The 26,641-nt window shown below is 43.2% G+C and overlaps 1 protein-coding gene and 1 long non-coding RNA gene across 3 annotated transcripts in view; one reads left to right on the plus strand and one right to left on the minus strand.

Annotated features, from left to right (window-relative positions):
• Positions 1–12,538, minus strand: part of LOC112449269 (uncharacterized) — a 34,013-nt gene extending 21,475 nt beyond the window's left edge. The window contains exon 1 of the long non-coding RNA XR_003037748.2: positions 12,363–12,538. This is a non-coding gene — a long non-coding RNA (uncharacterized lncRNA). The remainder of the gene's footprint in view (positions 1–12,362) is intronic.
• The window catches only part of KIAA1217, an 821,092-nt gene that overhangs the window by 428,047 nt on the left and 366,404 nt on the right, over positions 1–26,641 (plus strand). The gene's annotated exons all lie outside the window — the stretch shown is intronic.

The raw sequence follows: 26,641 nt of genomic DNA on the forward strand, positions 1-26,641 counted from the left end.
AAAGACCTACTGAAATCCATGTTTGGGACAGCCAGGGTCAGAGGCAACAGGTTGGTGGTTGTTAGCTGGAGGAGTAAGTTTTCTGGAAAGGAATGATAGTTGAATAAGTTAAAAGTCAAGTTTGGGTTTTACATAACCCATTTTTTAAAGGACAATACACTTCTTGAAGGTAAAAAAAATAAAAATAAAAAACACAATATTGAGGGGGAGAAAAGGTACCTAATGATAGTAAACTGGTAAAACTCTATTTTGCTTTGTCTTCTCTAATCTCTGCTTCCAAGAACCCCTTTCATCTTCCTGATAAAGAACACTCAATAACACCTACAGCTACGAGACAGTAGAAAGGTTGTGTGTCTGTGCATGAGTGGGTATGTGTGTGTTACTTTAGACATAACAAAAGAATGAAGCAAAGTGATGCCCTGTGTGTGTCCTTTTTAGAATTTTATGGAATTTGAAAACTTTGTCATGGTATTTGTGCAGTCATTTGTTGGTTAACAACCCAAATTCAAAGGTGCCTTTAATTTTCCTATGAGAAACCTAACTTGAGATGGAGAGACCTCTCTCTGCCAGGCCCAGGGCAGTAATCTTATAAGGGGCCTCATGCAGACCCTCTCACCTTCGAGAGCCCGAGGCTTTTTCCACCTTTCCCCAACACTGACAACCGTGAACTCATTGGCCTCCATTATAAGATTGCAGGTAGCAGTGTGTGCCGCGTCCAATTCTTTATGACCCTAGGGACTACACCCTGCCAGGGTCCTCTGTTCATGGGATTTTCCCAGCAGGAATACGGAGTGGGTTGCTATTTCCTCCTCCAGGGGAACAAACAAGGATCACAAACAAGGATCCCAAACAAGGGATCGAACCTGCCTCTCTTATGTCCCCTGCATTGGAAGGCGAATTCTTTACCACTGAGCCGCCAGGGAAGCCCATAGGTAAAGATACAGACATATAATTTCCAATCCCAAAAGCCTATACATAAGGAGGGAATTATTATTTTTTACAGATCAAGAGACTGAGGCTTGAAGAAAGTATGTAACTTGCCCAAGGACACACGCCAGTAGTAGGTAGATAAGCTGAGATTCAGCCCTGGGTTTGTCTGACTAGAACACGGCTTCCTTCCAAAGAAAACTTTTCAGCAGGAGCTGAAATATTGCAGGCCGTTTCCTCTGGGCCACAGAGACTTTTTGTTGGGGGGGGCGGGGATGTGGAGAGGGCTGTCCATCGATAGGATCCCTGCATTTTCTTTTTAAAAAGAAACATGACAGACTGAATAGCTGATTATTAAAGAATGAGGTTCCTTTCTGGATGATAAAGTGAGGCGGAGAGAAAGTGCTGGCTCACCCAATATATCAGAGGGGTTCCTGCGTGCCCTGCAGCATCAGAAGGGGCTGCCCCCATTCAGCGTGTCCACTGGGCCCGTCCTGGCCTGTCCCTGGCCACCGCCTGACATTATCAGCGTTCACATGTGTTCACCTCCAAGGACACCCTGCATTCCAGATCACTCCACCTCTGAGTTCCTGGAGAAATCATTCTTCTTTTAAGCAAAGAAAAGCCCCACAGTCTAAAGAGGCCATTTTTCATCCAGGCCATCAAACAGCAGCTCTGAAGGTGTATATAAGTCCCCCTTAGCTCTGCTTGCCAAGCACATGATCCAGGGGCTGGAGGGGCATAATTCACGAGATTCCAGCTGCCAGCAGGGTCTGATGAACCAGGCAGGAAGGCTGGCCGCTCTAATGAGCTTAGTTAACTCTTCAGAAGCATGAGATACAGCAATGTTTCCAAATATCTTCCGAGCGTTAAAGTTTTGTGCTGTGGCCACTCTTACTTTTATTTTTTTTCCCTTTAAATTAGCAAGGGTGGGGGACTTCCCTACTGGTCCAGTGGGTAAGACGCCGTGCTCCCAATGAAGGGGACCTGGATTCGATCCCTGGTCAGGGAACTTGATCCCACATGCCGCAACGAAGACCCAACGCAGCCAAATAAATAAATAAAAACATGAAAAATAAAAAAGTTACCAAGGGTGGTACTTCCTTGGTGGTTCAGTGGTAAAGACTTTGCCTTCTAATGCAAGGGTTTCAGGTTCAATTCCTGATCAGGCAACTAAGATCCCATGTGCCTCATGGCCAAAAATCCAAATCATAAAACAGAAGCAATATTGTAACAAATTCAATAAAGACTTTAAAAATGGTCCACATCAAAAAAGAAAATCTTAAGAAACATTAAGGGCATTAAAACTGAGACAGCTCTCAATGAATACACTGTGGCATCTCATGAGCACTTGACATTAAATTGACAAGATCCTTGTGGTCTGGCTGGACTTTCCTGACCATGTTCTACCACTCTCCCCTCTGTCTGCTCTGGTTTCTCCATAGTGCTGTGCGTATTGATAAAATACCCTTTGCCTCCAGATGTTTGCCTGTGTTTGCTGTTCCTTCCACCTGAAACTTCTACCTCTTGATGCCAGCATGGCTCTCTTGACCCCCTCATTTAGGTACCAAGAGCATCAATATTAACGCCACAGACACGTCTTCTCTCATCTCCAGCGCTGCACCCCACCCCATCCCCTGAACCACACCACCATCATTCTCTACACTTTATCCTGCCTTGTTTTGCTTTGCTGAATTTATCATATCAGTCTTTGAGTTCTGCTGTCTATGCAACCGAAGGCTTACTTCATGAGGATAGGGAATTTCTTTTGTTTCCTACTATGTCCCAATGCCTAGTTGTTATACAATAAGTTGAAAAAAAAACATGAATGAATGAAGTATCCATCTGGAAAAGATGGTCAATTTTTTGATACTCAATTCATCACCAGTTGGTCAGATTTTACTGCTGGCTTAACCTGTCTGTATGCAGGTCAAGGAGAAACAGTTAGAACTGGACATGGAACAACAGAGTGGTTCCAAATCGAGAAAGGAATACATCAAGGCTGTATATTGTCACCCTGCTTATTTACCTTATATGCAGAGTATATGCTGAGAAATGCTGGACTGGATGAAGCACAAGCTGCAATCAAGATTGCCAGGAGAAATATCAATAACCTAAGATATGCAGATGACACCACCCTTATGGCAGAAAGTGAAGAACTAAAGAGCCTCTTGTTGAAAGTAAAAGAGGAAAGTGAAAAAGTTGGCTTAAAATAAGATCATGGCATCCAGTCCTGTCACTTCAGCAAATAGATGGGGAAATAATGGAAACAGTCAGAGACTTTATTTTGGTGGGCTCCAAAATGACCGCAGATGGTGATTGCAGCCTTGAAATTAAAAGACGCTTGCTCCTTGGAAGAAAAGGTATAACCAACCTAGACAGCATATTAAAAAGCAGAGACATTACTTTGCCAACAAAGGTCTGTCTAGTCAAGGCTATGGTTTTTCCAGTAGTCATGTATGGATGTGAGAGTTGGACTATAAAGAAAGCTGAGTGCCAAAGAATTGATGCTATTGAACTGTGGTGTTGGAGAAGATTCTTGAGAGTCCCTTGGACTGCAAGGAGATCCAATCAGTCCATCCTAAAGGAAATCAGTCCTGAATATTCATTGGAAACTGAAGCTGAAATTCCAGTACTTTGGCCACCTGATGCGAAGAGCTGACTCATTTGAAAAGACCTTGATGCTGGGAAAGATTGAAGGTGGGAGGAGAAGGGGACATCAGAGGATGAGATGGCTGGATGGCATCACAAACTCAGTGGACATGAGTTTGAGTAAGCTCCTGGAGTTGGTGATGGACAGGGAAGCCTGGTGTACTGCAGTACATGGGGTCGCAAAGAGTTGGACAGAACTGAGCGACTGAACTGACCTAACCTATCCTTGATTCTCTGGGCCAGAGTCAGGCATCATAGGTTACTAAGACTTTTCCAAGCGAGAAGATGCTTCTCTTAGAAATATGGGATACGTTTCTCTTCTCATTTAAATTGGCATCTTATCTTCACGGCAGCCCAAACATGGTGCTTCTAACCCTGAACAATTTATGGGAAATAAAGCAGCTGAAGCTCGTAAAAGAGGGGAAAATCCAAAGCTCACTACATTGCTGTTTTGCAGATAATTTACTAATATTCAAAAGACTTTAACAGATTTTTTCCCCAGAAACAAGCTATCCTTAATTTCAGTAGTTGAATACATTATGCCAGCGCATCTCTGCTAACCATGGAAAATGTACAGATTTTGTCCTAATATAGAGGTCATTGAGTCTGATTATCTACACATGTTCATACAAAATCCCAAACTAAATTTAGAATAACATTTTCCAATGCTAGTTTGTTTCTATCCCAAATACAGCAGCATTGAAAAGACTTCATTTCATGTTCAGTATCTTGCCCTTTGCCTGGCGGCAAGCAGAGGCTTCGGAGCAGGGAAATAGAGTTGCTTCCGAGAGCAGGAGAGGAAGGTCCCAGGGGGAACTGGCCTTTGTGTGTGGATGAGTGTCTTTTTCAGGTACCTCTGTTCTTTGGTTTTGAAAGGAAACAGAGACACTCTCCCATCTGTTCCTAAGTCCATTGTGCGAAATTTGCCTCGTTTGGGGACTCCATTATTTTCCTGGCTGTGAAATGGAGGGTCACTGGAGTTTGCAGGAATGTGCTGTCTGGATATGTTCCCAGGGGAGGCTCTTCTTTGAGTGTTCCATATATAAGCCCATGTTCTATGATAGAGAGAGGACAAAGGCAGTGGTGAATGAACACAACAGTCAAAAGACCCTCCCCACTTCGGACTTTTTGTTCATCTCCTTACCACCTCTACAGATATAGGTGACAAAGAGTTGAAACTATCGACATCCATTTCTGTTCTGAATTGACTGAAGTTGTGCTCATTTAAAAATTCCAAGAGAAGTCTGCAAGGCTTGAAAGTTTGAAAATTTTTAAAAAAATAGTATGGTTTGTAGTTTCATGGCCTCTGGGTGCCCTGACTATAAAATTGCCTTGAATGGGGTCCCAGATGGACCTGTTATTTTTTTTTGTTCAGGGTAATATTCGTGCAAAAGTAAAGGTGTCATGTTTTCTGAACATCCTCTGTTCTCTAACCTGAATCAGCAAAACTGAGCCTTGTCAGCCCAGTTAGGACAGCTAGGAGCTTCGATTGACAGGACCAATTTGCCAAGAACAAACAAGACATAAAGCAATTAAGTCACCTAGAGACTTCATTCTATTGGAATTTCAGAATTATCCTCAGACAATTGGCACAAATTTCAATGTGAGTGCTCAAAGAGAAAAGGTTTGTTACTGTCATCTTCATCACCGTCATTACCATCTTCATCATCATTGTAATTTTTTGTTAAGTTTTTTCAAATAATTTTATTTTTTAATTTATTTTACCTTTTGGCCATGCTGGGTCTTCGTTGCTGGTGCGGGCTTTTCTCTAGTTGTGGCAGGCAGGGGCTACTCTCTAGTTACAACGTGGGAGCTTCTCATTGCAGTGGCCTCCCTTGTTATAGAGCCCAGGCTCTGGGTGTGCATCCTTCAGCAGTTGTTACACATGGGCTCAGTAGTTGTGGCTCCCGGGCTCCAGAACACAGGCTCAGTATTTGTGGCGCAAGGGCTTAGCTGCTCCGCGGCATGTGGGATCTTCCCAGATCAAGGATTGAACCCGTGTCGCCTGCGTTGGCAGGCAGGTTCTTTACCAGTGAGCCACCAGGGAAGCCCCATCATCATTTTCTAGTGAACTTATAATATCAAAATAAACTGTCTGACAAGAAAAGTTCCAAGCAACATTTTTGTTGGAAAGATTTCATGAATAGGGAGTGTAGCATGCCTAGAACGGACTTTACTAGCTTAGATATTTACAAGAAGCTCCGAAATGCTTTTTAAATAAACAATGTTATTAAAATGTTTACTAAAAAGAATTTAAACTATTTAAAATGCTGTCATCCCTCCGATAATGGTAATCAACCTCATAATCGAAATCATAGCTAATAGCTAAGAGTTACTGAAATCTTACTACCAACCAGGAGCTGTGAGGAGCAATTTACATGCATTGTTTTAATTTAATCCTCACATCCTCTGAGGTTGGTGCTGTTTTTATTCCTATTTTACCAAAGGGGAAATTGAAGCTTAGAGACGGCAAATGACTTGACACAAGTCATATAACTGGTATACATGATGAAACCAGAATTTAAACCCAAAAGTGTTTAAGTGTGTAATCCACACAGGCTGGTACAGAAAAGAATTGAATAAATTTGTCATTCTGGGTTTTTTGATTGAAAGAGTAGCCATTTGAATGGGAGCTAAAAGTTTTTTGTAATTTGCCCTGAAGTGGTAAACAAGGAGAAAAGTTTTAAAGGGAAAGCTGGAGAATCCAATGGACAGAGGATCCTGGCGGGTTATAGTCCATGAGGTTGCAGAGAGTCAGAAACGACTGAGCAATTAACACATCCACTAAATTTGTCTTTCCTAGAAGAGCTGTTTTTCTACTTCCATTATGCCAAGAAGATATTCTTTCTTGTCCACATTCAGAGAGACAGGATAAAAAGCCTGTGCCAAGATTCTGGGAGATGACAGCTCAGTGACAATTTTGAGAAGCAGTCTGTGTTGTTCTTAAGAGCACAAACCCTGGAACCAGACTCTGGATTAGAGTTCTGGCACCAAGACATACTGGCTGTGTGCCACTGGGAAAGTTAGTCAGCCTCTCTGTGCCTCCATTGTCTTGTAGAACTGAGACAGTGAAAGCACCTATTTTAATGAGCTTTTGTGAGGATTTAATGAGTTAGCATATGTCCAGTGGTCAGAGCATACTAGGCATAAAGTACGTATCACCTTTTAAGTTTCCAGTTATGAAGGCTGAGCTCCGCAGATTTGCCATGAGATTCCCAGTTTCCACAAGCCCCTCAGGCCTTTCTCAACATCCTGCTGGTGCCTTCTTGTCCCCTCCAGACCATGTCCCTTGTGACAGCCATTGTGTTCTACTGGCCGTGGTCACCGCGGCCTCAGCCTTGGTAGCCCAGCACGGAAATGTCCCCTGTTGAGGCCCAGTTCTCTGCAAGGCCACTGTCAAGCCCACCACTACCCTCTGGAGAAGGAAGCAGGGGCAGAACCTCCATTCCTGTAAATGGAATGTGCTTCCTGGACACTTGGTGACAATGTAAGGGCAGTTTGAAAAGGACCCCGAGTTACTGTTACTATTCCTGCTGAGAGTTCCCAAACCCAGGCTCTCCAGGTCTCCCGGCTCTGAGCTTGCTGCCTTGTGACCTAATTAGATCACCCCTCATCACAGGGCGTACACCAGGCCTCTCCACGTCTCAGAGTCCACACCACGCCACCCCTAAACCCTAGGGGAGAAGAGAACACCCCACTCCCCCAGCACACACCCACACCCACAGGCACACACACACATACACCCAATTTCCTATCACAGAAAATGATGCTTCTAGAAGACTGAAGAGCAAGGATTCCATTTCCTACTTAGGGAAACCACATCCTCCTAAGAAGAGGGTGTTCTTGCCTCTCCCGAGCAAACAATTTACATCAGAACATATTGTTTCAAACTAGTACATCTGGGGTTACAGCTCTGCTAAAATATTTGAGTTGTGTAATCAGACCACTTGGTAACCCACGACTGTATTCTTGCCTGGGAAATCCCATGGACAGAGGAGCCTGGCAGGCTATAGTCCACGGGGTTGTGAAAGAGTCAGACATGACTGAAATGACTGAATTACCACCACCCCCACCAATCAAACCACTTAATAAAGTTTAAATTTCTTCATTTGGGCACTTCTGTAGGATTACACTTTGTCTTTCCCTTGCTTATATTTCATTGATTAAAAATCCCATGTTTGTCCCAGAGTTCAAGTCTCTCAGGCTCTATATATTGCTTATAACTTTAATTGATCAAATTAATTAGTTTAATTTTTAAAGCTAAATGTACCATCTCAGGGAATCCATTTAGAAAGGACAAACAGGTTTGTTCCCACCCACATGTGTGCAAACACATGCAAAAAAGTAGAATTATGGAGAGAAAATTGAGAATTTGATGAGATCCTTTCCCTGTGTTATACAGTGACTTCCTGCTAGCTAGCTATTTTACATGTGGTAGTGTATACACGTCATTGCTATTCTCTCAATTTGTCCCACCCTCTCCTTGCCAACAAAGGTCCGTCTAGTCAAGGCTATGGTTTTTCCAGTGGTCATGTATGGATGTGAGAGTTAGACTGTGAAGAAAGCTGAGCGCCGAAGAATTTATGCTTTTGAACTGTGGTGTTGGAGAAGACTCTTGAGAGTCCCTTGGACTGCAAGGAGATCCAACCAGTCCATTCTAAAGGAGATCAGTCCTGGGTGTTCATCGGAAGGACTGATGCTGAAGCTGAAACTCCAATACTTTGGCCACCTCATGCAAAAAGTTGACTCATTGGAAAAACCCAGATGCTGGGAGGGATTGGGGGCAGGAGGAGAAGGGGACGACAGAGGATGAGATGGCTGGATGGCATCACCGACTTGATGGACATGAGTTTGAGTGAACTCCATGAGTTGGTGATGGACAGGGAGGTCTGGCATGCTGCAATTCATGGGGTCGCAAAGAGTTGGACACGACTGAGTGCCTGAATGGAACTGAACTCCTCCCTTCTCTCCCCTGTGTCCACATGTCCATATTCTCTATGCCTGCCCTGCAAATATGCTATTCTTGCCCTGCAAATATGTTCATCAGTGGGATACAGTTTTAAGGTAGAGTTAAAAGAATTTACTCTGTAAATTGGATATTGGATGTTAGGAGGGAAGAAGTGGTTTTGTGCAAAATATTATTCAGCCATAAAAAGGAAGGAAATTCTGCCACAGTAAGAGTATTGTGAGAAAACGCTCACATGTGCCTTGTAGAATCCTCTCATAAGATGAGATGTCTGTCTGAAACTGTTGTGAGTTGTACTGTGTACACAAAAAGGATCTGCTGTAGTCCTGACCCCACCTATATCTGTGAATGTGACCCTCTTTAGAAATGGGTTTGTGAATGTCGCCAAGTTAAGATGTGGTCATACCAAAGTGCACGGTGTGACTGGTATCCTTAAAAGGAAAAGAAAAATGTTAAACCTTCCTCTTTGGGCAACTTCCCTGGTGATCGAGAAACTGAGACTCCATGCTTCCAATGCAGGGGACTCAGGTTCAATCCCTGGTTGGGGAACTAAGGTCCCACATGTCATAGGACATGCCCAAATATAAATGTGCGTGTGTGTAAATTTTGGACACAGACAAACAGAGGGGAAGACCACCAACTGCAGGTGGGTTATGTGCCACAAGCCAAGACCAGCTTGGTGCCACCAGAAACTGGAAGAGAGGACAGAATCTTCCTCAGGAGCTCTGGTGGGAGCAAGGGCCTGCTGACAACCTGACATCAGACTTGTAGCCTCCAGAAGTGTGAAAATACACATCTATTCTAAGACATTCCGTTCACTGTAATTTGTTACAGCACCCCTAAGAAACTAATACAGAAGCTATAGATATTTTTACATATTACACATCTGTATGTAAATCTGTGTAATAAAAGTATTCTACTGCTTTTACAAATGTCTCAAAGGATGACATTTAAAAAAAAATCTCAACTCAGAAAAAAAAGGACGAAATCCAAATCCCATATTTATTTTTTCCTCAAGTAATTAAACAAATTTAAGGTGGTGGCGGAGGCTAGCTTCCGTTGATTTCCAGTGAATAGTGTTGATGAGTCAGGACCATTATATCTCTCAGAAAATGCCCTGGAAAGCAAAATCTAAGTGTTGTGTTTACTAAAGTGATACCATATGTCGGTTGATTAACAAGTTGTCAGAATATTAGAAGTTCTTGGCTGATTGCAAAAAGGAGCATCTGTTTGCTGAATCTTTTATCTAGAGTGTGTACAGATAGCACCAGGTTTGGCACTTTTCCTGAATATCAGATAGACATTTATGCAGTATTTAGCCTTCAGAGAGTGATACTGATGTACTGCTGGGGATTAAGATATTTATTCTTAGGAAAGAAAATGAAGTGAGGCCAAAGAGATGAAGTATACATGTTAAGACTATTATGCATCATTCATAATTGTTTTACCATTTTATCTCACATCATCTATAACTAATGTTTCCTTGAATGTCACTTGCATAGTAATTTAAGGACAAAATACTAAATCACTTTTAGGACTATTTATTGGTTTATGTATTGATAGAATTGAATAATATGTTTTATTTATAAAGTGACTTACTGTTTAAATGCTTCAGTAAGATTGCTCACAACCTTGTAAGGATGACCTGCAATCATATCCCCATTTCAGAGATAAAGAATTTGCAGCTGAAATAAGGTGAATCGATCCATCTGGCTTGGAAGTGATAGAACCAGGAAGTCTGATCTTTTGAACTCTACCCTCGCACCCCCTGCAAATTCCATATATAGAAGCACAGAAGCTGGTTGTGTGTACAGTGACGGGATCTAGTTAGGGTGAAATTCTGAAGTTTTCCTTTGCACCTTTTTACACCCCCCAACCTTGATTCAGTCAGCCACCATGTAATGGATGTTGTTCCATTATAATTCCAGCAAATGGGTTCTGTTGAAGGAGAAGAAAAAAAAAAAAAATTCCTCTACCCTCTTAAGTTCAATGTATGGGGTCCTGCAAATTTAACAGACAAAAAAACAAATTAAAAGGAAAAAATAAATATAAATTTTATTCATGTTTTACTTGCTTGAGAGTTCTCTGAAAAGAAAAACTCAAAGAAGTGGTGAGACTCAGGGACTTACATACCACTTTAACAAAGGCTTTCCTTGTATGGGCTTTGCGAGATGATAAATTATAGGAAGGTGACTAGAAAATATACGAGTGAAACTAATGGAAGATAAGGGTTCTTTTGGTAGGCTTGTTTATGCAAACTCACCTCGGTGCTGTCTCCAGCAGTGAGTTGCTCTCCTCTTCCTAGTATAGGAATGAGGGACCTCCTTCACAAAGGGACGTTTATGCCCTGATTTTAGGTAAAAAAGTGGGAGGCCAGACAGTTTCTCCTGTGTCTACTGTTTCTTAATTGCTTTCAGTCCCAAATGCCAAAGTGACATATTTTAGAGAAGCGTGTCCTGATCCCCTTCAATTCCTTTCCACAGCTTATCAAAGCAGACATGAAATAAGTAAGACAGGAAAAAGGGACTCTTCTCATGTTAACTTTCAAAGTCAAACTTATATTTCAGTTGTTTCATTTCCTTTGAAATTTCTCAGCACTCACATTCTTAGAACTAAGTGCTTCCATGACATGATATACGTGTCACTTTTTCCTTTAGACTTGATATTTTTGTTCTATGTTTTTATAACATACATAAAGGCTACCTTATGAAGAAGTCTTTTGGTGTTTTGGGATAAATGTGGCATTTTTTTTTTAAAAGAGTATTTCCTTTTAACTATCCTAAATTTACCCCTTTATTTAAATTATAAGTCAGGTGTTACTTTGGAGGAGTTTCTTCCTGTCATTTTTATTTATTTATTTATTTATTAGATAATTTGTCCAATGCACATAGGTGGCATTGGAGTCTTTTTCTTTCTGTGCTAAGTCTTAGTTGCGGCATTCAGACTCTTAGTTGTGGCATGTAGGATCTAGTGCCCTGACCAGGGATTGAACCCAGGTCCCCTGCACAGGGAGTGCGGATTCTTAGCCACTGAAATACCAGGGAAGTCCTCTACTAGCGTTGTCTAGCTATTTGGGGCTCCGTTATCTGAGGAATTCATCTGATAGTCTGTCATCTAGTCCTTCAGATTTTCAGTGGTTGTTTGAACAGTTACATAAATTGTCTCTTGTTATTAGACTGCTCACATTTTGCTCCCTTGTGTCTCTTTAATATCAACTCTGCTTTTTTCCCCTTGCTCTCTGTATCTTGGAGTATTGCTTTCCAAAGCTGTGAGCCAAGGACAGCCTGCATCAAAGTCCCCTGAGTCACTGTTGAAAAGGTATATTTGGGGACTGATCATGGATCAGCCAATTCGCTTCCTGGCAATTTTTCTGCACAGGGAAGGTTATGAATCACTAACCTAGACAGCACATCACTTATTCATATATGCATTCAACCACTATTTAAGAAGAAATTAGATGCTAGGTACCTGGGATACGGGTTTCTTAGGAGATAACAGTGGTAAAGAACCCACCTGCCAGTGCAGAAGACGTGGGTTCAGTCCTGTGTCGGAAAGATCCCCGGGAGGAGGAAATGGAAACCCACTCCATGGAAAGCCTATGGACAGAGGAGCTGGTGGGCTACAGACCGTGGAGTCACAAAGAGTCGGACATGACTGAGCAACTGAGCAAGTTGGAATTTCTAACCTAGTTTGAGAAACAGACAGTGAACAGAGACTTAACCATATGATGTGAGTTATAAAGGGGAGATGTAAAGAGTTGTGGGAATACCTAAGAGGGGACCTGATCTGGCAGGGGCAGGGGGCAAGGACTACTTACTGAGGATGTAGAGTGAGATCTGAAGGAGGAGCAGGATCTGGCTTGCAGAGGGTGGAAGCAGGAGAGGGGCAGGAGGAAAGCACAGCGAAAGCTCCGAGATTAGTTCCTCTTTGGAGGGGCAGGGAGCATCATGACTTGTGGCCTCAGGCAGGAAAGCGAGAGTGACAGGAGGAACAGCTGGAGACAGACCAAGTGGCCAGATCGTGCGAGACCTTGAGGCTGAGCACTTTGGAACTTATCCCAAGGGCGGCTGGAAGCAGTCAGGGATCAGTTTTGTCTTTCAGATCATTTGGAGTCTGGATGGAGCAAGAGCGTATCTGCAGGGGCTCAGTGGGAAAGTTTTGCAAATGTCTAAGACAGGGAAGATGATGGGTTTGTCCAGGGTGGTGCCTGGAAAATCCCATGGACCGAGGAGCCTGGTGGGCTACAGTATAGGGTCGCTAAGAGTCAGACACGACTGAGCGACTTCACTTTCACTTTTCACTTTCATGCATTGGAGAAGGAAATGGCAACCCACTCCAGTGTTCTTGCCTGGAGAATCCCAGGGACGGGGGGAGCCTGGTGGGCTGCCGTCTCTGGGGTCGCACAGAGTCGGACACGACTGAGGTGACTTAGCAGCAGCAGCAGCAAGACAGAAAAGATGATGGGTTTGTCCAGGGTGGTAGTGGTAGGGTGTATTCAAATGCTACTTAGGAGATGGATAAGGTGGGATTTGCTTATTCATAGTATTTTGGGGTTAATGGGGTGAAAGAAAGGGAACTATAAGGGATGTCTTTCATTTTTGTTTTGGTAACAGTAGTTGAAGTCATGTAACACTGAGAGACGGAAGGGCATGAGGGTACAATTACCAAGTTCAGTTGCAGGTATACAGATTTTGAAATACCTCTGAAATAATCAGGTGACCCCCATCATGTACTTTTTCATAGTTCTTATGGAAGAAGTGGAATTTAAATGGGCTTTGAGAGAATGGTGGAAATAATTAGCACCAACGGGGATCCGGTTAGAAGACCATAAGTATGTTTTTGCATCAAAGGGGTTTCTTTGTGTCTTTTTTCTTACTTGGTATTTGGTGTTCAGCTGAGTTCTATATTTTTTCAATTCATCTTCAAAAGTGACTCATTTCTCTAAGGAGATTATGATGGCTTTGTTCATTTTAATTTTGTTTCATTTAAGAAGTGGTTTGGAGTCAGTAGGACTCTTTGGCTATATTTGTTTGTTCCTTTGATGGAGGACACGCTTAATAAAGGTGGGCGTGTTCTTTCAAGTTAACCTGTAAATAAAACCTATATTTTTCTTAACTTGACATATTAACCAGTTACAGATGAGCTCAAATATACTGGAAGATATGATAGAACTTCCATGAAGAGAACAAATAAAAACAAGGACTCTGTCACTTTGTACCAACATCATGGTTCTGCTGGAGAAAATTCAGGTCCAGTGACAGATGTTAAGAGACTATTTGCAAGAATGAGTTGGTCTTTAATGGCCGTGTCCTTTAGTGTGCAGTACTTTACATTTGATGAGTATTCACATATAGCCTAAGAGAGGACAATGGAAGGCTGTGGATTCTCCTTTTACACTCTGACTTTCCTTCCCTTTTTCTGTTCATCATCTGTTCTCATTTATCTTCACAAAGAGAATATGGAATAAAGAAGCAATGGGGCTAAATTACTCTCTGTGTCTTAAAAATAATTACCCTCAGATCATTATTCTCTCAGTTTCAAAAATTACACGAAAAGCTTTAAACTATGCATGTAAAAATAGGTCATTTGGTTGGTTCTGCATTCCTGGATGAGAAATGTCCCCACACAATTCCTGTGCCATTCTCATCTCGCCTCTATTTGGTTATTCTTAGCGACAGGGAGCTCCCCCTCTATTTTAGGAATCAACCGACTTTGTTACTAAATCCAATTAGACAGAATATCTTTCCTCTAATGATTCAAAATGAACTCACTTGCTGACAGTGGTTCTGCACCTCGCAGCAACACAGAAGAAATCTATTCTATATTCCCCGTGACAACCTTTCAAATGTGTTAAGACAACTACGGTGTCTCCACCAGCCTTCTCTGCAAACAAAATAGCTCCAATTCCCTCAAATGCATTTCTTACAAGGCTCAGTTTCTACATCGTTCACCATCTTTATAACAACATGTCTCCTCTGGGCCCTCTCCAAGGACGATCACTCCCTTCTAAATGACAGCCACCCTGACCAGGGTGGTGTCTGCTGGGACAGCTGCCCCTTACTTGTTCTAGTGTTTATGTTTAACGACAAACTCTTTCGTTTGAAACAGAGGACAGTGAGTGGAGACCCAGGGCTGCACGGGGTGTCTGTTGATTTTAGAACTCGGAGGCATTCGACGGTAGGTGGAACATTTATGTTTGGTTTATAACAGAGTGGTTTTTCATTTGTGGGACTTGAAATGTGCTGATGAATTCCGGTGGAATGACTCGGTAATAAATGGGAGGAGTTTTAAATTCCATCAGAGTAAAATGGGAAGATATTTCCCTTTTTCACTTTTTATGTGGCAGTTGTACCTTAATCTGCTTTTAGGCACAGCTGTTATAACAGATGTGGTTTTAGATGCTATCTTCCTTTTTTTTTTTTTTTTTTTAGTATACCTAGCAAAATCCTTTTCATGAAGAGCTGTTTATGAAAGCCCAGATCTTTTTTCTAATGCAAATAAGCTCCCATTTGTATAGTATATTCAGACTGTCACCCACACTGACTAAGCACCTTCCAAGGACACAGTCTGCTAGTTCTCTGTCATGGAGGCCTCGTATGGAACCAGTGCTCCTTCCTGGCTTCCAGAAACATTCAATATCCTGACTGCCATCAGGGAAAGGTTTCCAGCTAATTGGGAGGTCACTGGCCAGAAGAGTAGGTTTGATGGAAACAGAAAAATTGGCCACATAGCTGGGAGTATTAGACTCAGAGCCAGGAGCAATGAAACATTGTACTTTTTCCTAATTAGCCTCATTTCTATTTGGGACCCCCAACCCCACAGACAGTTATTTAAATAAGAAGGAAATCCCAGATGTGCTGGTGCAGCCTGCTCTTGGTTCATAGAGGGGTAAAAAGTATGTTAACTCAGAGAAAAAAGTACTTCTCTCATTCAGTTCAGTTCAGTCGCTCAGTCATGTCTGACTCTCTGCAACCCCATGAACCGCAGCACGCCAGGCCTCCCTGTCCATCACCAAATCCCGGAGTCCATCCAAGCCCGTGTCCATTGAGTCTGTGATGCCATCCATGTGTACCCTTTATAAAATAGGCATTTCTGTGTGCATATTTGAAACTGACCTAAAATGAAACAAGAGAGCTTCAAGAAGAGGTTCCCCTTCCAGCCTCTGGTCTCCATTTATCTATGATCTAAAAGGGGACATGGGACATCCCTGGTGGTCCATTGGTTAAGACTTCTTCCAGTGCAAGGGTTACGGGTTCAATTCGTGGTTGGGGAGCTAAGATTCCCACATGCCAAAAAGCCAAAATATAAACAGAAGTGATAATGTAACAAATTTGATCAAGACTTTCAAAATGGTCCACATCAAAAAAAATCTTTAAAAAAATAAATATGTAGAAGGGACTCCTGGGCATCACCATTTCCATGATTGTCACTGATGTAAAAGTCTTTACCCTTGTTCTCTGAGCCCATAAAACTTCAGGTAAGACCACAATTTTGAATAATGTTGATGCCCCCCAAAAGATACGCCGTATGTTAACCCTATAGTATAAGGAATTCCACTGAAGTAAAAAGTTACTTCAAGTGCATGTACCATGACACTACTCAGTTCTCTTTAGTTGGTAAATTTTCATTAGATTCTCCTCCAAGACATTCTTTTTAACATTCACCTTGGAAGTCCTAAAGCTCTTCCTTGTGATGGTTATTTTATTATTTTTAATTTATCTTAGAAAATAACCTGTAGCAATATTATTCAGCCATGACAAGGAAAGGAATCCTGCCATCTGCAATTACATGGTTGGGTCTGGAGGGCATTATGCTAAGGGGAATGAACTAGACAGAGAAAGGCAAATCCTGTATGATCTCACTGGTATGTGGAACCTAGAAAAGCCAAACTCATAGAAACAGAGTGGAATGGTGGGTGCCAGAGTCTGGGATGGAGGAAATTGGGAGATGTTGTTAAAGGTAAAGACTTACAACTGGAAGAATAAGTCTTGGAGATCTAATGCACAGATAGTAATTATAGTCCACAATATCATATTATAAACTGCCAAACTGCTAAGAGACTGGATCCTTAAGTACTCTAACCATCAGAAAGTAGTGATAATTATGTGATGCACATGATTATTTAGAAAAATAAGAATGCTAATCCATACATCTATTACCTGACTTGCAATGGCACCCCACTCCAGTACTCTTGCCTGGAAAATCCCATGGACGGAGGAGCCTGGTAGGCTGCAGTCCATGGGGTCACAAAGAGTCGGACACGACCGAGTGACTTTACTTTCACTTTTCATTTTCATGCACTGGAGAAGGAAATGGCAGCCCACTCCAGTGTTCTTGCCTGGAGAATCCCAGGGATGGGGGAGCCTGGTGGGCTGCCGTCTATGGGGTTGCACAGAGTCGGACATGACTGGTGTGACTTAGCAGTTAGCAGTACCATCTTTAAGAAATGTCTTTTGATCTTTAATGTAAAAAACAAAAAAATCAACTTAACAAAACAAAAACAAAAAAAATCAACTTCTCTTAATATGTACTCTTAAGTTCTAGTCTCTCTCCCCTCCACTTCCCAGGACATGTTAGCAATATTGTTATTTTCAATGGCCATTGTTCACAAAATTCGCATTCCAAAATTATGCTTTTTAGTACCAGATGGACTCTGTCCTCAAGGCAGCTCTTTGACTCCAGTTTTTTCAATCCTCTCTTGGTCTGGTGTTCCAGTATTTCTTCAAAAAGGCTTACAGAAGTTATTTTCCTGACTTCTTGAAATTGAAAATCCTTTGCCTTTGTACTTGAATGACAACACTGAGTGGAAAATTCTCAAGTTGCACTTGACACCTCTGAAGCCTTTGTGCTGTCGCCATCTGCCTTCCAGAGTTGACTTTTCCTTCAGGATCTATTTGATCTGCATCCATTTTTTTCTTAGCCTGCATTTCAATCTGCACATTCACGACTTATTTCAGAAAAGCTTTTTGAATGATCTCTGGACATAATTACACCTTTTTCTTGTCCTCGGTCTTCTCCAGAGACACCTATTATACACAAGCTGGATCTCTTTGGGTTTCCTCAGCTATCATTTTTTTATCTAACCACTTTTCATTCTTGTTTCCCCAGCTCATTTTACTCCATTTTCTCAACTCCACACTGCACTCAGATGATGTTTCTAGCGCCGTAACCTCCTCCGGTTTCTTTCCTCCAGCACTGTCTCAGTTCTGCTGTTGTTCAGTCGCTAGGTCGTGTCCAGCTCCTGGACTGCAGGAAGCCCGTGTCTCAGTTCTAGGACAGCTTTATTTATGTGCCTTGGAAATTTTTCTCACAACCCTGATCTGTCAGCCTGCTGTCTTTAGGAACTGTTCATAAACAGTTTCTGAAAACTTGATTATGGATCCAAGTTTTCACTTAGTTTTTCCTATCCTGAACTTCCTCCCTGGCCACACAGTGTGGGCTCACTAAGCCTCTTTCTCACGTTCTTTTCTCTTTTATATTTGCTCACATAACTTTTTGTAGCTGACTGAACTCATCATAATTAATCCCCTCATAGTTCCCTCCCGCCAGGTCATCTATTTCCTTTCTCATTCTGGAAGGTCCTCAGCTTCTAGAATATATCATTGTTTCTGTGTGTCTGTCTCCCTTCACTATTTAATAAGTTCTTTGCCTTTTAGCTGTCCCTTCTCTAATTAATACATTCTTACTTTTTAACTGTTTCTACCCAATTATGAAGGAACCCCTATCAGCAGAGAAACCAGAAAAAGTGCCCTTGGGAATTCAAGGGTGTAACCCTGATGGGGGCGCTGGGGAAGGGGTGACCTCGTGCATGCAATTTCGTCGAAGTCCATTGTTTTGTCTTAAAAATAAAGCAATATTTTTATTCAACTCCATGATATCTGCGTTTGTTTTTAAAGTTTGTTTGAAGTGTTTTAAATTACTTTGCTATTCCCCCACCCACCTCTAATCTTGGAGTAAAATTGAAGCCTCCAAGAGATACGCCATAATAATAATAATGAGGCTTCAGAAACTTTCTAAGATGCCATGGGGGGGATCCTCATGGGTGTGAGGATCGTAGTCATGAATAAATAACATGTTTTAAAGGGTCCTTCATTTGCATCTTTGAGTCTCTGGCCTCTGACACAGGACCAGGTGCAGATTTAGCAGTCAGTAATTGTTTCTGGAATTGATTGGCATTGAAGTTGCAAGATTTCTTCACTCAGTTCGGCAGCTGCTGGTGTATGTTCTGGATGTTTCATGGTACTTTTCTAACTAAAATGCAATTGTCCTTTGTCTTGAAGAAAAGACAGAGATGAGGCTTTAAAGAACCAATTCTTTTATAACATGTGTTTATACTTTGATCATCAGGAGTCAGCTATTTAAGTAGGTGTTTTCTGGTGGTTCCTTCCAGCTTCCAGGAGATGAGACACTGTCTTGAGCCTCAGCAAAGAAGTACCATGGACTGTTTGAGAACCTGGGCTCTGCAGTCAGAATGCCTGATTGCAAACCCTGACATCACCCCTGGTGGCTGTGTGTCTGTGGGCTTCTTACTTGACCTGTTCAAGGCTTCATTTTCCTCATCTGTAATATGGGGATGGTACCTACCGCATCACGTTGTTGAAAGGGATAAATAATGCCACCTATGAACGTGAGTTGGTGGTGGACAGGGAGGCCTGGCGTGCTGCAATTCATGGGGTCGCAAAAAGTTGGACACGACTGAGCGACTGAACTGACTGGCTGACTGACTGATGAAAACATTAACATAAATCATGAGACAAAATACTCTATCTTTAAAATGCAAATTTTTTTATTACTAAGTAGTTGGCTGAAGGGGTAGAGAGATCATAGGATGAGCTCAAAATATTTTGTCTAGAAATATTTTTATAATGTGACCCAGAGACTAGGAAGCAGCTCTGGACAATAATTAATTGTCTTGGTGTAAAACTTCAACATTCCCACTATGGATATAATAATTTAAAGTAATCTTGCACCCCCACCCTTCCCCCATACACACATGCATATACAGTCTTACCCAGCAATAGTAAAATAGCAGAGGAAGGTTTTGCTTGGTAGAGGAAGGTCACATGCTGCAGCCATTTCTCATCTTTTTCTTCTTCTTCTCTTTTTTAATCTTTATTCACTTGGCTGTGTCAGAGAAGGCAATGGCACCCCACTCCAGTACTCTTGCCTGGAACATCCCATGGACGGAGGAGCCTGGTGGGCTGCAGTCCATGGGGTCGCTAAGAATCGGACATGACTGAGCGACTTCACTTTCACTTTTCACTTTCATGCATTGGAGCAGGAAATGGCAACCCAGTCCAGTGTTCTTGCCTGGAGAATCCCAGGGACGGGGGAGCCTGGTGGTGCTGTCTATGGGGTCGCACAGAGTCGGACACGTCTGAAGCGCCTTAGCAGCAGCAGCATTCGGCTGCATCGAGTCTTTAGTTGTGGCATACAGGATCTTCGTTGCCCCATTTGGGATCTTTCATTGTTGCACTCAGGCTTCTCTCTAGTTGGGGCACTTGGCATGCGGGATCTCAGTTCCCTGACCAGGAACCTGTCCCCTGCTTTGGAAGGCAGATTCTTAACTACTGGATCACCAGGGAAGTCCCTCATCTTTTTCTTCCAAAGCCAGAATTTTCCAGAACAGGTGGGCATGCACAGGATTCTGAGCCACCTAGTCACTGTAGAGTGGTGAGCAGCTCTGGACTCAAGGCTTTAGAAGTTACCTTCAGAGCCTTCCCATGGCAGGACTGCCCTGGCTGACAGCCATAAGAAGCCCCAAAGTTTCTCCTACCCACAGATTTCCCTATCCCCCCATATGTCCTGGGAAAGCCCAGAGATATCTAGGAATTCCAAAGTTAGAAGAGCCACTGAAAGTATCATATTTAAGGCTAGGCAGGCTGCCGATTAGTTATGTTTTTTAACATCTTCCCATCTTTTGGCATCTACTCCAGGAAAGTCTCTCTAGTTAGCTACCATATGGATAGAATCTATAAGAAAACACTATATAATCTGTATCACTTAAGTGAATAGGTGATTTCATGCTAAGGAAAGGACCATAAGCATGTTTTTGTCATGCAGTCTTCTTAAAAAGTTATCCAACAACCTTGCCCTACTGTTTTTTTCCTAGCACAGTTTTACTCTGTTTAATATGATTTCAAGACCTGCATTTTCCCCCAAACTTTAAACTTTTTATTTTGTATTGGGGTATAACTGATTAACAGTGTTTCAGGTGAACAGTAAAGGGACTCAGCCATATGTATATCTGTATTCATTCTCCCCTAAATACTCCTCCAATCCAGGCTGGTACATAACATTGAGCAGAGTTCCATGTGTGATACAATATGTCCTTGTTGGTTATCCATTTAAAATATAGCAATGTGTACATGATCTTCCAAAAGTCCGTAATTATCCCTTCCCTCTGGCAACCATGATTTTGTGTTCTAAGTCTCTGAATCTCTTTCTGTTTTGTAGGTAAGTTCATTTGTATCATCAGGGCTTCCCTGGTGGCTCAGACAGTAAAGCATCTGCCTGCAGTGCTGGAGACCCGGGTTTGATCCCTCGGTTGGGAAGATCTCCTGGAGAAGGAAATGGCAACCCACTCCAGTATCCTTGCTTGGAAAATTCCACGGATGGAGGAGCCCGACAGGCTACAGTCCATGAGGTCCCAGAGAGCAGGACACGACTGAGCAACTTCACTTTCATTTCTGTCCTTCTTTTAAGATTCCATATATAAAGGATGTCATACGGTATTTCTTTTTCTCTGACTTACTTCACTCAGTATGACACTCTCTAGGTCCAACCATGTCCCTGCAAATGTCACTACTTCATCCTTTTTAATGACTGAGTAATATTCCTTTCTGTATATGTACTGCATCTTTTTCATCCATTCCTCTGTCTGTGGTCATTTAGGTTGCTCCCACGTCTTAGCTGTTGTTAAATAGTGCTACAGTATATTGGGGTTCATGGATCCTTTTGGATCATGTTTTTTCTCCAGATACATGTCCAGGAATAGGATTGCAGGGTCATACGGTAGCTCCATTTTTAGGTTTTTAAGGAGCCTCCATATTGTTCTCCATAGTGGCACGGAGTGAATTTTCAGGAATCTTAATTATAAGCCTTCTGTGTTAACTAGTCTTGAGTACAAGTGTTTGTGCTCAGCTGTAGTCACCATCCTAAACCTTGAGGGGTGGGTGGGGAGTCTCTAGTTCCTACAGAACGACTCAAAGACATCATTTAGATTGTTATGTTTATCCCTCGAGGAGGAACTTGTTGTTGTTCAGTCACTAAGTTGTGTCTGACTCTTTGTGACCCCATGGACTGCAGCATGCCAGGCTTTCCTGCCCTTCACTATCTCCTTGAGTTTGCTCAAATTCACCTCCATTAAGTTGGTGATGTTATCTAACCATCTCATCCTCTGTTGCCCTCTTCTCCTTTTGCCTTCGATCCTTCCCAGCATCAGGGTCTTTTCCAATGAGTCAGCTCTTTGCATCAAGTGGCCAAAGTATTGGAGCTTCAGCTTCAGCATCAGTAATTCCAATGAATATTCAGGGTTTATTTCCTTTAGGATTGACTGGTTTGATTTCCTTACTGTCCAAGAGGCTCTCAAGAGTCTTCTTTAGCATCACAATTCGAAAGGATCAATTCTTCAGCATTCAGCCTTTATGGTCCAATTCTCACATCTGTACATGACTACTGGAAAAACCATAGCATTGGCCATATGGACCTTTGGTGGCAAAGTGATGTTTTTGCTTTTTAATACATTGTTTAGATTTGTGATAGCTTTCCTTCCAAGGAGCAAGCGTCTCCTAACTTCATGGCTGCAGTCACCACCGTCTGCAGTGATTTTGGAGCCCAGGAAAAGAAAATCTGTCACTGCTTCTACTTTTTCCCCTTCTGCTTGCCATGAAGTGATGGGACCAGATGCCACGATCTTAGTTTTTTGAACGTTGAGTTTTAGGCCAGCTTTTTCACTCTCCTCTTTCACCCTCATTGAGACTCTTTAGTTCCTCTTCACTTTCTGCCATTAGAGTGACATCATCTGCGTATCTTAGGTTATTGATATTTCTCCTGTCAATCCTGATTCCAGCTTGTGAGGAATGAGGAGAAACTAGAACTGTGTTTTATCACCGAACTGTTGTCATTACTTTTCTCGTTTAAACTGCTTTTCCTTTGTTTCTGCACTGCCTCACCTCCCTAATTAGTTACTGCCTACAGCTGCTCTTTGGAACTCAGGGAGGGCCTAGGAAACTAAAGCCTTTTTCTACAAACTAGAAATGGGGATACGGATGGACTTTGGTACCTGAAGGGCCCTTCAGGGTCCTGCTCCATTTCAATCTGGAAGGAATATTGGCTGCAAAGCAATAGACGTCTGATTCAAGATTTTATGGGACTTCCCTGGCTGGCCGATGGTTAAGACTCCATGCCTCCACTGCAAGAGGCACGGGTTTGATCCCTGGTCAGGGAACTAAGATAACACATGCTGTGCGGCACTGCCAAAAAAAAAGAAAAGAATTTATGCCAGTGACCAGTTTAAATAGCTCCTTGGCAGTGTCCCTCCAGGATTGAAATGCTGAGCCAGGAGGGTCCTGGCTGTCATACAGCTTGCCATCTGTCCTTCTGAGTGATAAATGCAGCGTGAGAAACTTCTTCCTCATCTTCTTGGCTGTCAGGTCACGTCATACTTGCCCTCCTTTCGCTACAGGGGAGAATTCACTAAATCTCTGCCATCTCACCTGACCAAGAATGAGGGCTTAAATTGGCTCTCCTTGAGGAAATAAGTGTGCTGCTAATCTAGATAGCTCTGTCTATGTCAACAGTAGATGAGAAAAAAGGTTTGAGCCTTAACATTTGAAGTATGAGAGTAGATCTCAGCTCTCAAAGAAGGGCATTTGTTTTGTCTCCAATTTTTCCCTCTTCTGTGTTTTCGTTGTAGAAAGAACAGTCACGTACATGTACTTTGCTTTGTTGTTTTAAAGAGAATTTTTAAACTTGGTTAGAAAAAAAAAAAAAAAGAGAATTCCATGGCAATCCAGTGGTTAGGACTCCACGCTTCGGGGCACAGGTTCCATCCCTTCTCGGGGAACTAAGATCCCACAAGCCTTCTGGCCCCACCAAAAAAAAAGAAGAAGAAGAAGAAAAAGGATTATACCACAAAAGGAATCCTAGCAGAGGCAGCATCGCCTGGAGGGGCTTTCTGTGCTCTACAGCTTATGTGAATTTGAATCCCAGTTCCTCCTCTTCCTAAGGGTGTGAGCTTTGTGGAGCCAGTGAATGTCTTGTTATAATAATAATACCTTCTTCCTAGGACTGTAGTGAGGATTACATTTGAAAACACATTTAAAGAGTTTAGAATAATGACTAACACATACTAAGGGATAGTTTGTCATTTTTTTTAAAGGCCCCACTCTCCTTACTGATGTATGTATGTATGTGTCGTCACTCAGTCGCGTCTGACTCTTTGTGACCCCATGGACTGTAGCCTACGAGGCTCCTCCGTCCATGGGATTTTCCAGGCAAGAGTACTGGAGTGGGTTGCCATTTCCTTCTCCAGGGGATCTTCCCGACCCAGGGATTGAACCCAGGTCTCCTGCATTGTAGGCAGATGCTTACTGAAGTTCTGAACAAATTAAGAGGCAAATGAAAGAGTAAGACAAACTGAGACTAAAATATTAGCTTGGTTCATTAACAAAATGGATGCTAAAATACAGCCTAGGGTTAGGGCCACAGTGGGCTGCAGCCCAGAATGAGGCCAGCATTCCCCCCAGTTTCAGACACATGTGGACCATCTCAGCCCTTCCAACATGGGGGCCCACTGAGAGACAGTGTTAGACTAGGCAAGCCCCGTTCCTCTCTGGGAAAGAGTGAGGAGCTGAGGAGATGGTTGGGGGGAAATCCTGCCTTCTGGAAAGTCAGGGAGTGGGAGACATGCCTCCCTGCCAACATATCCTTGGTCATGAGCAATGACAGTTCAACTGTGGACCCTTCACTTTTAGCCTGTGTCATTATATAGTTGACCTGAACAAATGCTTCTGAAGGCATCAAAGAAGGAGTGCTGTGTCTTTTAATGTTTGTTTTCATTAAAAACCTCCAAGGAGAGGACTTCCCTGGTGGCCCAGTGGTTAAGACTCTGAACTTCCAATGCATGGGGTACGGGTTCCATCCTTAGTCACCCACATGCATGCAGCCAAAAAAATTAAAATGAAAAATCTCCAAGGAGACTATAAAGAACTTTCCATCCTTTCCAGGAGACATTCCCCACCAGTCCTGGCCTTTGTTTTCACCCTCTGCTCTCTTCCTGATGCAGGGGTCTGTAGCGTTCACTGCGGCCACACTTGTTCTCTCCTCCCTCCTCATCCCTCCACAGTCCTCAGGGCCCAGGGCAGTGTGGGCATCATACCATTTCCCCAGATCTCATGACCTTTCTTACTCCACTGAGAGGCCAGAGGGAGACCGGGTGAGTGTCAGGAGACCAGAGCAGAAGCAAGGGCTGATCCTTGGACCTTTCTGGACCACACTGTCTTCACTCTTCATGCTGTTTCTACTCCCAGATTGGTGAATGTGTTATTTCATTCAATTTCAACAATCACTTAATAAAAACCGGAGATCAAGGAGAATGAGGCGGGCCCACCCCTCCCTGCAGGGTCACCCTCTGGGGCCTACGCACCTTGCCAGGCGGCACCCCACCCCCACCCCCGCCTGGAGCACTCTCTCCAGGTTGTTCCCGGTGCTCCCTCCTCTTGCTTTTTTGGGCCCAGAAAAGGTCAGGTCCCAGTGCCGACTGTGGCCTCCCTTGGGGGCCTGTGTTGAGCCCCTCCCACCCCTGTGGAAATACCTCAATGGCTTCATTAAGCCCTCCTCGTCTTACCATTTCAGAGACCTGCTGTCTCCAGACCCTGCCTGAACGAAATGTTAGGCAGATGGCCCAGGAGCATGTATCCTTGTTTAGACTGAAACCCAAGTCCTTGCATGATGGCTCTGAGCCTGCCAGCCGCCCCTGTCTCTGCACCAGGAGCACCAGGCTCTGTGTGCCTCCCCCCCCCCCGTCCTGAAGGCTCTCTGGGTATCAGCGGTGGGGGTGGAGACAAGAGTTTTTCTCTAGGGCATCCACCAACAGAAAGGTGGCTAAAAACCGAGGAGGAAGGAGAAGCCAGAGGGCAGGAGAATCAGTAAAGGGATGACTGAAAGTGCTCCCAGGGAAGTAGGGATGCTAGAAAATCTGATAGTACCAAGGTGGGTGAGGAAGTGAGGAGGAGAGGCCGCTGAGAAATAAAATGGGCCTGAAAGGGAGCCATGGGAGATTTTTTTCCTTAACAGCAAAGAACTAGGGCTTTGTTGATTATATTATTTTAGGAATATGTAATTATGTTGAGTTTCTTTGACTAGCTGGTCAGTGTTCTAGACCTGGAGAACACAGAGAAGAGCTGCGGACCAGAGGGAGGCCCGGGAGGGAACCTGAGGGGCTGGGAAGCTAGTACAGCAGTTTCTATCCTTGCTTTTCTCCCATATATAGGAACCTACAGAATGACCAAAGTTGTCCCCTCCCTTCCGGCCCCCACTGAGCATCACTGATCCCATGGCACACACAACAACCAACCTGAAGTGCTAGGCAGGCGTGATAAACCACATCACCACTCAGGGATGCGGGGCCCTAAGAGCACTGAAAAGGAAGCAGAAGGTAACATTCAAGCCGGACCTTGAATAAGGAGCGTAATCTGGGTGGTGAAGCGGGCTGAGTAGCCCGGACAGAGGAGGTGGCGTGAGCTAAGGCAGATGAGCGAGGCACCTGGTGAGTGCAGGAAGAATTAGCACCCTTGCACTCCATACAGGAAGGGTGGCTGGATTCAATAAAAATAATAGGTTGACCCCCACACTGGGGCAGATTTACATTTTAGACTATTTATTGGGATTTCTCTGGTCCAGTGGTTACGACTCTGCACTCCCACTGCAGAGTGCACAGGGTCAGTCCCTGGTTAGGGAGCTGAGATTCCACATGCCTCACAATATGGCCAGTATATAAATATTCATTGCTTATTTGAAACTCAGATTGGACTGAGCACCCTGTATTTTACCTGGCACCCCGACCTGACCTACCTGCCTCTGGGCACACCTCCT

This window comes from Bos taurus, chromosome 13 (genome assembly GCF_002263795.3).
Source record: "Bos taurus isolate L1 Dominette 01449 registration number 42190680 breed Hereford chromosome 13, ARS-UCD2.0, whole genome shotgun sequence".
NCBI classification, from domain to species: domain Eukaryota; kingdom Metazoa; phylum Chordata; class Mammalia; order Artiodactyla; family Bovidae; genus Bos; species Bos taurus.